The sequence below is a fragment of the Octodon degus genome, unplaced genomic scaffold (assembly GCF_000260255.1).
Source record: "Octodon degus isolate 3935 unplaced genomic scaffold, OctDeg1.0 scaffold00010, whole genome shotgun sequence".
Classification (NCBI taxonomy): domain Eukaryota; kingdom Metazoa; phylum Chordata; class Mammalia; order Rodentia; family Octodontidae; genus Octodon; species Octodon degus.
Window position 1 is genome coordinate 15,459,406 of NW_004524586.1, and position 12,863 is coordinate 15,472,268.

Genomic DNA, 12,863 nt, shown 5'->3' on the forward strand with positions numbered 1-12,863 from the left:
CTGCCGTGGGTGAACACCTCAGCACAGCTTCTGCCCTGGGTCCAGCTGCCGGGGTGGCCAGTAAGGCTCAAGGCTCTTGGCTCAACGCTCTGAACCACTGGCTTGAAGTTCCTCACAGGACTCCTATCTTTGAGTTTGCACTTCGCAATACAAATGAGGCAGTGGCCTATGTACCAATGCCTTGGGCTCTGGCCTTGGGTCCCACCTGGTCCTCCTTCTGCTGCAGCCCCAGGACATGTTCCTGAGTGGCAGTTTGCAGGCCTTCACCAGCCACTCCACTGGGCCCGGCCCACCCACACAGCGGCCCGGGGCCCAAGCACAGGAAGGTGGGGGGGGGGAAGCCCCTTCCAACCCAAAAAACCAAAGCCGGAAAACAAGCCGGGCCTGAAGCAAGGGGAAAACAAAAAAGAAGGAAAAAAAAAAAAAACAAAAAACAACAACGACAGGTCCAGAGGAAAACACAGAAGAAAGCGAAAGATTCCTCCTGCTTTTTGAACAAGTGACCCTGAAATTCACCCCACGGGCCTTGTTAGTGCCTAAGTGCCACCTGGGGTGCTCAGCAGCCCACGCCCTCAAGCCAATCCCATCACTTACTCCAGGTTCCTCAGAGGCTCTGGGTGCTGGAAAGCAAGCTCTGGGGTTGAAAGACAAGGAGTTCTGCAAGTTCATTTGTTTTCCTCTCAGAGCTGAGACTCAGTCCCATGTCTACCCTGTGTCACAGGCAGAGGTGTAACCCAAGTCTTCTGTTCTCTGTCCCTCTGTGTGACCCAGGCAAGCACTTTCAAGTTGTGTCACACATTATAGAAATGGTGGATAAAGTAGAAAAATTATGCTCTCGCGCTCTCTCTCTCTCCCCCTCCCTCCCTCCTTCCCTTCTTCCCTCCCTCCCTTTCTTATTGTTCCTGTCCCTGTCCCTTTCTCTTTTGCTGCTTACTTGCTTGTTTCTTATGCAATACTAGAAACTGAGCCCAGGACCTTCCACTATGCTACCTCCTCAGCTCTTTAAAACATCTTTTTATTCTGAGGCAGGGTCTCACTGAGTCACTACATTGCCCAGGCCAGGCTCAAACTTATGTGCCATGCCTCAGCCTCTCAGACTGAAGTAGGCACTTTCTACAGTTGAACTAATAGCCCTGTATTGTTGTAGGCAGCAACTGAATTAGACAGAAATATTCTAGGCAGTCAGACAGGGTCTGGCTCTCAAGGGGACAACATGGAAGTCAAGGTGACTCTGCAACTTGGAAGAGACAGACACTCTCTTATGGGCCAGACCTCAAGACCAAAGAGGAAACTAATGCAGCTACATACTTCCCTAGGGATGGGCAGCAGGGATTGATATTCTAAATAAGTATCAATCACCTTGAAAGAGCCCAGATGAGTCACTAACCCAGCCCCCAACAGGAAGCAACCCTGTCCCATGCCGCTTGCTATGTGACTTGCTTCATTTGATACTGGATTTTATCAATTTTACCTGAGCAATGGTACTTGTAATCTTATTGGTGGACCGTAGTTTTGTCCCACCTCATGCCCACCTAAGCGAGTTTCTATGTTCTCCACCTTAGACCCGCCTCATCACACAGTTTTACTCTATTAAAGTCTCTGAAAGAAATCGCTTTCTGGGGACAACCCACTAGGGCCCCCCTCCTGTCCCTCTCTCAGACAGGAGCTTTCTTTCCCCCAGTAAATATTTTCTGCTCAAAACTTTTGTCTGTTCTTAAAATTCATTCTTCAGTTTTAGGGAACACGAGCTCATCCCAGGTACCTCTCAGGTCGGGAGTTTCATTTGGTCCCCGTATCAGTAGCAGCAGCTCCTCCTGTAAGTTTGACTTTTCACATCTCAGGATTAGAATTTCATTCTCTTTTAGCCACGTCCTTGAAGAAAATCATTTACTTCGAATTTAAGAGTCTGAGGGGAGCAACGCTTGATCAGTAGCACTTCTTGGCAATGGCTGTCTGTCTTCCACAGAATCTGAATTAAACATTTCAGAGTCTTCTGCTTATATTCAATCAGGCCGCTGGGTTCTGTGGCTACTTTCCAAATTTCCTAGAACGCTACTGTATGTAACAGCAGTCACTGTCATAAAAACACGGTACAACCCAGCTGAAATAAAGCAATACCTTTTTTAAAAAAATGTATTTAGTATAGGACTTACAGGGTCTCACTACACAGATCAGATTTGTAGTGAACCTTCCTGTTATTCAGCCTCCTAAGCGCTGGGATTACAGGCACACACCACCACGCCTAGTCTCAGTTGCAGTGTCAGCGTACCCTGCGGCATGGCTGACAGGGCAGGGCAGGGATCAAACCCCTGGCCCTTGTGTCTGCCTAAATCCACTGAGCTATCTGGCCTGCCCTCACAATAACATTTTTATCTTTAAGATCAGAAAGGGGTCAGGTCAACCTGTTTTGGTAAAAAAAGAACAATTCCTAAATCATCATTTTGACAAATGCCTAGAGTAGTAGGTTTTTTGTTTTTGACCAGATACTTGGTTTTTAAAGAGATATCCCAGCTGATTATATGGCACTTGATTTTCTCAGCACAAACTTGGACTTCTGACATGTTTCAGACATGGTACCCGGGTTCTGGGGGGAGGTATTTGGGTTTCTGATTCAGTGTTCGGCTATCTGACAACCTGGCACTGGGTCTCGGATGAGGGCCCATCCGCACAGGGAACAATGGAGGTTGATGCCCCAGGCAGGCCTGCTACCTGGCTACTAGAGCTCTGAGGTCACTTACCTGGGACAGCTGGTGAGCAGCCAGCCCCACACAAGGTGCCCTGCTGCATGGCTGCCCACCAAGAGCAAGCCCTGAGCCCAGGACTGACGAGAGCAGGTTGTTTTGGAGCTGGAGATGTGGCTCAGGGATCGACGCTTGCCTGACACACATTAGGGCCTGGCTTCTAGCCCTAGCATCAAGGACAAAAAAAGAAAAAAGAAAAAGAGGAAGACCATCTCAAGAAGAAAGTAACACCTAGGTATTTTTTAGTGTCCTCAGGCTAGCTTAGACTATTTTTTGAACAATTAATTTTGTGCTAGAACTCTCTGTTTCCTCCAGGGCCCCCTTGTGGATGCGGAGAGTTTCAGAGTCTTGCAGAGGAGGCTCCAGGTACCCCCTGGGTAGCGGAGGAGTCTGACACCCTAGAAGCTGGTGACTTGATGACAGCCACACAGTGAGCTAGCCCGGAGTCCTGGGCTCCTGACCTCAACAGCTTGTCCTCTGCTCCTCCAGCTCTTATTTCACCATGACCGAATCCATAAATACTGCTCTTCCCTTTTGGCTTCTCCCATGATATACACCTTTCCTCCTGCCTCTGGACACTTTTAGATGGTTTTATTTATAATCCTCATGGACCAGATGGGGCTGCCAGAGCTCAACACAAAGGCCACTTGGAGTGAAGGAGATCACCACTTTTGTGGAGGGTATTGTGGTCACACAACTGCCACTTCCTAAGGAACTTTGTGGCAGGTTAAATGCCACTTCATAAGGGATATGACTGTGTCCCTTTGTTTCCAACACTGAGTGCCACATTACTGAGTTTATATCAAAAACAATGTTTTAAAGGAAACATGACTTAAGTCTCAGAGCAACAGGAGGAAAACACACAGCCATGGGCAGTGAATCACTCATTAAAAATTAAATCAATCCGCCCACAACAGGAAACAGTAAAACAGAATGTCAGTGCTGCCTTCACATTGGAAAGAAGCCAAAAATAGGTTTGGAAAATGATGATTCTTCCCAACGTGATCTTGCTGCAGCAGCGCGCATTTGGGACCTCTAACCCTATCCCAGTGACATACACTTTCCAGTCTGACTCCTACGGAGAACTCCCCCAAGAGGGGGTTCCCATCGACTAATTGGTGTTCAAGTGAACCACACCTGCAACTAAAATAAACCATCACGTGGCTCCTGTCCCAGAACTATTTGCCAGAAAGACTCTCAGAACAGGGAGGAAACTACCTTTGTTTTGTTAGCTCCTGTTCCTGTGCGAGGTGTGTAATCAAAATCCGTGGAGCTACAGCTCTACAGTGTTTACTTCCTGCCAATAAGCAACACTATGGAAAGAAAAGGACTTTTTTACATACATTTTTCCACGGATAAAACTCTCTTCTAAATATTCCTGCTTGTTTTGGGAAGCAGTAGAGAGCAAAGGCAGATGAGGGTGAAGGGAAAGTGCGTGGCACAGGACAGCTGCTGATTGCCGATCGAAGATTATCAAATATGTATGACCTCATCCAGGAAGGGAAGGGGTGCACCCTGCTGTCAGCAGGCACGGATGACACACAGCAGCCACTGATTTCTGGGGATTTCTGTCATGAGCTCCCAAATCAGATAAGCATCACCGTTCGGCATAGTCATAGAACTTTGTGTTTTAAGGAGACCTCTAAAAATTCACACCCAGCCCTTTATTTTTAGACAAAGGAGGAGTGACTCAGGGTGAGGCATTGACAAGTCTAAGTCATTCAGCTTTCTAGAATCAGAATATTCCCATCCAGGCCTTTGCTAAGCTCCTGTATAAAACACATTTATGCTGGATTTGAATATTAGCTTTTAGACTGGGAGGGGTGGCACGCACCTGAAATCCTAGCTCCTGGGAGGCTGTAAACAGGCAGATCACTACAGTCCAAGCTAATAGTGAGACCCTGAATACCCTGTAGACCCTTCCCAAAAATACAAGGAAAAAAAAAAAGAAAGAAAGGAATATTAGCATTCTACTCCACATTTCCTAGAGCCACAGCCACCTTTTCATTTCTCAAGACCTTGTATAACTATGAGCCCATAGGAGACCCCGATAAATGCTGGGTGAGGGGATGAATCAACCACTCACCATGCTGGAAGGAAATCTGACAAGTGTGTGAAAGGAGGTTAGAAGTGAATTTGGTCAGCAGATAACATGTGGAAATGGTCCGAAACCCCATCCAAAATCAGTGCAAATGATCATGAAGTTGTTCCAAAACGTACTTGTCTACCTGCAAGCTATTTGAGAATCCACAGGATGTGTACTCACACATTAATAGGCTCTGTTGGTTTCATAACTGTGAGATGGCATTTTCCATAATGGGTTTGTTTGTTTGTTTGTTTGTCTTGGCAGGCCTGAGCCTCAGCTTTGGTGATGGTTATAGGACATACATTGTGGTCAACTTTGAAAGGGACAGGGCTCGAGTTGGAAGGAACACGAGGGTTGTTGATGATGGCATTGAATGAGTTTCAGAAAACTCTCCAAGATTGATCTGCTCTCAGAGATGGTGTACATTTATTTCATGTCCAAGTGCAATATGTATCCATATATACATTTACATATATATACGTGGATATCTCTGTCTTTCTCTGTCTCTGTCTCTCTCTACATATATATATATATATATATATATATATATAAAATGAGGTGACATATACATATACATGGTGATATATAATCCTCATCTGAAATAACATAAATCCAATATATATATATCTATATATCCCTCCTATCCTGTCAGTTCGCTCCTCCAGCCTGCTTATGTCTCTGTTTCTTCATTTATCAGATGGTGGAGATGACAAGATATACCTAGATTATTAATTCCAGCTTTTTTTAAAGGCCTAAATGAGGTAATGAATTGAGCATGCATTATAAGCTATAGAGTGTGCTGTATCATACTTGCACGCGCTTTATCATACTTGCAATTTATGTTTTAAACATCAGAAATTTAAATTAGCTGGAAAACGGGAAGTACATAAAGTCTTGGTTTCCCAGTAATAATTTCTACCCATGATAACGTCTCAAAAATTCATCTTTCAGCATCCACAAAGTAGCTCTAATTTAATACACACATGCATGCACACACATACTTTGAATATTCAGTTTAAACTATTTCTGATAATAGATCAGTCTTGGTAGAGTTGTTTGGAATCAGTTAAATACCACTAACATATTTTTAAAAAGTTGTTGAAATTCAATCAATCCTCATCTGAAATAACATAAATCTAATATTTGTCATTTGCTTATGCATATGTCTATTTAAGAAGGAGAAAAGCTATTTAGAGAATCTATTATGCGACACCATTTTGTTCAGCAATTCCATAGAAATCCTTCTGTTCCTAACATTTTTTTAAAATTTTATTTATTTATTTATTTGTGTGTGGGTGTGTGTGTGTGGCCAGCTCAGCCCACCCCTGTGCCGGGCTGGCTGGCATGTGGTGTTGGGGATTGAACAGCAGTCCCTGTGCTTTGTTAAGCTTGTTCTAAGTAGGTGCTTCAGACCACTGAGCCATCTCACCAGCCCCTGTTCCTAACATTTTTAAACACTTTATACTAAATTTTGCCTCATACTAAGATTTTCCAGGCCACCTCACAATAAGTTTTTAAAAGTCATTTAGTTAGATCGGGATCAATGAAGAGATGGCATTTAATCTTCTGTTGCCCCATGTCCCCACCCCTGGGGATGCTTCTCCATAGACAGGCCTGCTATTGAGGGCAAGTTCCTCTCTCAGGGAGATTATTCCCTGTTCTTGCATTTGACATTTGACCTTATTCCTTGATGCAGTGGCCCAGTAGATCTGAGACATCACCATGTAGCTCGTACACCCAAGAGGACAAGGACCTATACATGTCTTGTCTTTATCCCTCCCATGTGAGTGATGCCACCCTTAGGCAGCTGGTGCCAGTCTGTAGCTGCCAAGGCCACCAGTGTCTGCAATGTGAATGCCATAGACGGGAGAGCTTGCTCGGCATGCTAGCCAGGCCTTGGGGCTCCAAGACAAACTCTTCACAGAGCTGCTTACTATCCTGTTCTCCATGTCTTACTCTTTACCACTATGTCTCTTTTAACTAAAATGCCACTTGCCAAAGCCACTTGTGATGGAAAATCAAGAGGGTGGCTTTCCTTATTAAAGGAGGAAATATCCAACTTACAGTGGGTGGGTTTTCATGAGTCACTGCCACCCTGGGGCCTCCACAATAGTTAGGGGTTGTTTTTCTGGAAAGGTCAATCTCGCCTTTGATTCTTGGCCATTGGACAACCCGAGAGGCCCAAACAGACATCCTCTCTGCCATCCCCAGTGCACTACTGGCTGAGCTGTGCTGGATTAGAAATGGCTTCCTGAAACATAAACCCAGATTTCCTGAGTGGAGTTGGATGATGCTAAGAAAGGTACTTGCCAAATTTTCATTTAACGAAAGCTTCTTGATAATGTTCTTTAATCTGATTTTCGTCTTGTATAGTTTCATACAATTCCACTGCGTTAAAATCCAAGTAAGCACACTATAAATCTAAAGTGACAAGAAAACCTCCCCTGCGGTTCCCCTTTACCTCTTGTTCTACTGGGACGGCTGTGGGGAGGCATCCTGGCCTTGGAGAATCCATGTTTCTCTGTTGTCTGAAAAAGGATTTCCAGAAGAATTCCAGCTCTGAACTGGATCTGCTGCAAGCCCGGGGAGGAGCGAGTTTATATGGGAAAGCTGTGTTCCTGTTTTTCCTGAGTTCCTGAGTTTCCGCTAAGTGGAAACAGTGACTAATTAGTGTGCTGTGTGACAAAGGATTACCTACTAGATTCTTCTCAGGCACTTCTTGGAAGATCTCTGAGCCTTTTAGCGGGGGCTGGGCAATGGAAACTATTGAGGGAGTACTTTGTGGGCACCCTAATCCCACCTGTTAACAGCTTCCGGTTGCACACTGCAGCGGGAGAGCCTTCTTATTATTGGGAGAAACACTGTTGGAGAAGGGGATTCCTGGGCACTGACAGGAATTCCAAGTGTAAACAAAGGAGAGAGTCAGGGGCCACCCTTAGAACATTCTCATCAGCTTTCCTATGTCTTTCTGTAGTCTAGAGGCAAGCAGAAGAGATAGTTTCTGTTCCACCAGCTGAAACCAGTCACTCTAACTGCTATAAACTCAGAGCCACCTCAGGGTACTCATCTGCCCTATTACAACCTTACTATAAAAATTACTTTTTTTTTTTTTTTGCCATAGTGCCCAGTCATACCAACACTAAGAAAAATGACTTGGTACAGAAAAGTCACATGTTTAGCAGGAGGCATTAAATCATTGAGGAACAGCGAGCTTCGGTATGACTTAGCCTAAGTACATCTTAAAATTAAAATTCTCTGTCACTTACTATGAGCACTTTAATTTAGAACCTTATTTTTTATTTTTATTTTTATTTTTTTTGCTGAACTGGGGATTGAACTCAGGCCCTTGCGCTTGCCAGGGAAGCGCTTATTCCACTGAGCCATCTCCCCGGTGAGCACTTTAATTTAGTGGTCTTTTATTCCTTTGGTATCTCTATGAACCAAAGCGAAATAGTCAAGTTACAATGTCCTTTAATTTTACTTCATAGTGCATGCCCTGTGGTATAAAAATATAAGTCCTTAAAGAGTCTGGAGAAAGTATATAAGCCTGAATTATGTGTTATCCATAAATTCTTAATTCTTAAATTCCATTGCATTAAAAACTAAGACACTGAAACCCACTGGGTTGCAAACATTCTTCCGTTGAAAGAATTTTGGTCACCTTCGGCCATGACATTACTTCCGTAAGTCTATTGCTAGCTACAAGAAAGAGAAAGAAGACCTAGGGAAGGATGGCTCGCTAAATGGATTCCTTGAAATCCAGTTCAATAGGGGAAAATATTGAGTCCTTTTTCTGAAAGCCAAGTATTAACATAGAGATTTTTTAAATGAAAAGTTAAGGATTATTGCTAGTAAAGGGATTATTGCCGCTATGGTACTAATGCACACAGTGTAGCCCAGTTAAATGCTTTCTTTAAAAGCTGAAAACAGTTGCCTTAATTCAGTAATGATGTTAGTGGTAAGAAGAGCAGCGATGACAGTAGCTGGCATTTACTAAGGGCTGACTGTGGGGCAGCTCATTTAAATTCACCATTATCCTACAAAGAGGCAGAGAGAGGACCAAAAGGGGCCCCTTTGGCTCATGTGTCCATTTGGCAAGGGTCTACTGGGCTCTCCTGCAGTCAGTGTACTGGATGTGGATGGTGGTTTGTGACAGCCACCAACCTCAGGGAGTTTACCTGCCCTGCTTAAAGTGGACCTACATTTTTTTCTTCTTTTTTTTTAACAATTAAAAAAATACTTTATTTATCTATTAGGTATGGAGTCTCACTAGGCAGCTCCAACTCACTATGATCCTCCTGTATCAGCCTCCCCACCACTGGGATTATAGGCATATGCCACCAGGCCCAGTGCTCTGGGGCTGTCATGGCATGCCCAGGGTTCTGGTGTAGGCAGAGCATGCAGTATTTGGGATCAAACCCAGGTCCTTGCGCTTGCTAGGTAGACACTTAGACTGCTGAGCTATCTCCCCAGTCCAATTTCTAACTGGCAGAAAAGCAAGCTTCAAATCCTACAAGTTAAAAGTAAATTTACTTCTATCATTTGAAATCCTGAAGTTCTACACTAAGTTTCAAGTGTTCAGTAATGAAAATGCAACAGGCTAAAAGGCTAACCCAAGCATCTATCCTGGAGCCACTGGGCAGACTACAAACGCAGGTGGTAGATGAGGAGCAAGGACAGGACGGCTGTGTTTCAAATACCAAAGAAGATTTCTGAAATTGCAAGCACTTTTCACCCAGGAACTCAGCAGTTTTCCAAAGAACTGAAATGGAGGTGACAGATGTGGCCTGGAGGAGGACAAGTGCTGGGGGCTACTTTGGCTACTGTACAGCCAGGATGTGAGCAAGAAGGTGTAAGCAACAGGTTCCTGGATGAAAGACGCATCACCTCTGGACAGGCACTGACTTCTGAATCTCTTGCTGGGCCTGAGATCATACTCAGGAGGCCAAAAAAGCCCAGCAAACAGCTGTCACCAGGTAATTCAGCTTGAGAACTGCTGAATCACTGAGTAGCAGAAGGTCAGTTGACCAAGAGGCTGGGAAATCCTGAGATGGGCAGAAGGCAAGATGACTGAGGAGGAGCCAGCCCTGGATGGAGAATCAATGAGTGCAGGAGGCACACACTTGAAACAAACCAGAGTCCATCTCCCATGAGTTAGAAGGAGATGAATCTGTGGGGTTGGACCCTCATTTCATTCCAACATTGTAAGCCCATTCATAAATCACTCAAAACTACTTCTTTTGAATGGCATCATATTTAATTTGTATTTGAGCCAATATAAACAAGTCAACACTTCTGCTTAGAATTCAGAGGCAAGAAAGAGTGGCAGCCTTCTTGCAATTAATTCTGTATCCCTAAAATGTTATTTCTTTAATAAAGTCTTCCTCTTTAATCTCACCACTGACATGCACTCTAGTAGCTATTCAGCATATGTAACTTTCAACACAGAATATGGTTAGCAAAATCAGTTTGGTAGGCAGCAAGTAGAGTCTTTCTTCTTTATTACCTCCACAAATTGTTAATTACATTTTACATTCCTTATGGCTAGACAGCCATGCGACCCTGATACCTTCTGTCACGCCAGGAACAGCCATAAATATTTGTGATCAGATGAAATAGTGCTACTAAGGGTCTCTATCTAAAGAAAAGGGCCAACCGGGGCAAAAGAACTGATCCAATGACCGTAAAATAATTGTAGAACACAGATAAAGCGTTTCAAACAAGGTTATACAATTAGGGAGTAAGATGTAGCTGCCAGTATTGTGGTGCTAAAGGCAGAGCGTGTGTAGCGTGTTTCATGGGCTGCCTGAACACAGGCTACAGCTACTTCAAAAGCTCTCGATTCCCTTGTTGTCTCTAGGAAACTTAAATTACATTGGTTAAGTAAATCACAAGGCAGTTACTGTGTTTAAAGTTTTCTTTTTCTAAGGATATCAAAACCATGGAATTTTGTTGTTGCCTGAACCCTAAGAGGTGTGGAACATATGACACAAACTGGTTTCTGCTAAGAGTGTAGTCCAGGAATCTCCTTTTCAGTAGTGTTTTGCTTAACCAATCAATTTAAAAAGCAATCACCATCCATGCAATTACGTGCCACCATGGGCCCTCATAGGCACCCAGTGTGCATCCCTAAGATAAGGGAGACCCTTTTAAAGGCAGCGACAAATCAGAGAGAGGAAAACACGTGCAAACTGTGTTCTCAGTAATACATTTCAGGATACAGAGCAGCTGAGCCAAATTTTTGAAAAAAAATATAACAAAAAAGGTGACATGAGCCTGCTCATGCAGGCTGAACTATAAAATCTAAATGTCACCGCTGACCATAGGGCTTCTTTTTTCCCCTTGAGATTAGCCTTCTCTAACAATGATAGTCCACATGAGCTTTATTAGACAGTTAACTATACATCAGAAAAAAATGAAAAGGTTTGTACTCACCAAGGTAGATCAATGGCTATAGTCTGCAAAGGAAAGAGGAGAACACAGTTAGTGTTTTATCGGTAGGTATTAGTGGCTGATGGCAGCTACTCTTGTGTCAGTAGCACACCTTGCACATGCTCACTTTCACTTCATTGTTCAGAATCTTCTGGGGCAGTTTTTATCTTGACAGCAACTTCTTTTGGCTGCAATCATCAGCTTTCAACAGCGTCCTACCCCACCCCTGCAGTGATCTCTGGTTGTCGGTGGATGATGGAGTGTGATCGCTGGCCTAGCCCTGAAGTGCTCTGGTGTCTTCCCCCAGGACTCCCGAGCAGTCTGCAGCTCTTAACATGGCCCACAGTTTGCTTCCTCTGAGACAGTCCCCTCGGCTCAGCCTCCTTGGAGGTGGCCTTTTGAAACCTGGCTGGGGAGAGTTTCCCACCCCCAACTTCCCCAATGTCATAGTTATCGAACCTGGCCATTCATTTAGCTCTCATGTTCTCTTACTTAAACGGTCTTATTAAGATATAATTTACACACTGTGAAATCCACCTGTCTAAAGTATGGAATTCAATGATTTTTAATATATTCACAAAGATCACAATCACAACAATAACGTAACATTGCAATTACATTTTCACCATCCAAAAACAAACCCCATACCTATGAGCTCATTAGCACCTGAGTCCCAACCGCTAATGACTCCCTGGAAACCACTAACCTACTTGCTGTCCCTGTGGATTTCCTCATTCTGGACATTTGATATAAATGGGGTCATACGATATATGTGGTCTAATACAACGGGTTTCTTGAACTAACTATAATGTCTTCTCTCTTATTTTTAAGCAAAATGGTCTTGAGGCCCATCCATACTGTTGAATGTTCTAGTACTTTATGGGCAAATGATTTTTTATGACCACATTTTGTTTATCCATTTCTCCATGGAGGTTCCTAGCTCTCATGCTCTTCCGTGAGTGGCCATTACGGCAGTCTCAGATGAGGGCCAGTAGGCTGCCATTCCTCTGTGGGCAGAAACTGTGCTCCATCGTGACTGTGCTTATGCTGTTGAAAGGATGGAATCATGTTCTGATTGTCACTCTTCTAAAATAGGTAATGCAGAGTACATGGTGTTTTCCACCAAAAGAGACTACATGTTCTCTTGGTCCTGGCAAGGCTATGCTCAACTAAATACAATAAAGATTTGCAGTACAAAATTATAACACGGTGTTATAAACCGTTGTATTGTTATAAATTAAAACAGTTGACTCTTGATGTAGGTTCAAAGCCAAAGACTCGGGAGCAATGGCTCTGGTTACCAAGGGGTTTTCAAATCTATTTGGATAAATCAGTAGCCAACACTGCTCATGACGGTGAGTGCCAAGTGCTACTCCCCCAGGATGGAGCACAGACGTCTGCTCCCACTGCTCATATCTAATGTTGGGCTGGAAATCTTCTTCGGTGCGATATGGCAAGAGGAAGAAATAAACTATGAAGGACTTAGACAAAAGAATAAAGCTTTTATTTTCAAATGATGTCATAGTCTATAGATAAGCCAAAGAATTTATAAGTGTTACCAAGACTAATATGTAAGTCTAGATAACAGGATACTATATATATAT

The 12,863-nt window shown here is 43.7% G+C and overlaps 1 protein-coding gene across 1 annotated transcript in view; it reads right to left on the reverse strand.

Annotated features, from left to right (window-relative positions):
- Ptpre (protein tyrosine phosphatase, receptor type E) overlaps positions 1–12,863 on the reverse strand; it is a 173,391-nt gene that overhangs the window by 99,983 nt on the left and 60,545 nt on the right. The window contains exon 2 of the mRNA XM_004625577.3: positions 11,263–11,285. The gene's annotated coding sequence lies outside the window, so the exon portion shown is untranslated. The remainder of the gene's footprint in view (positions 1–11,262; positions 11,286–12,863) is intronic.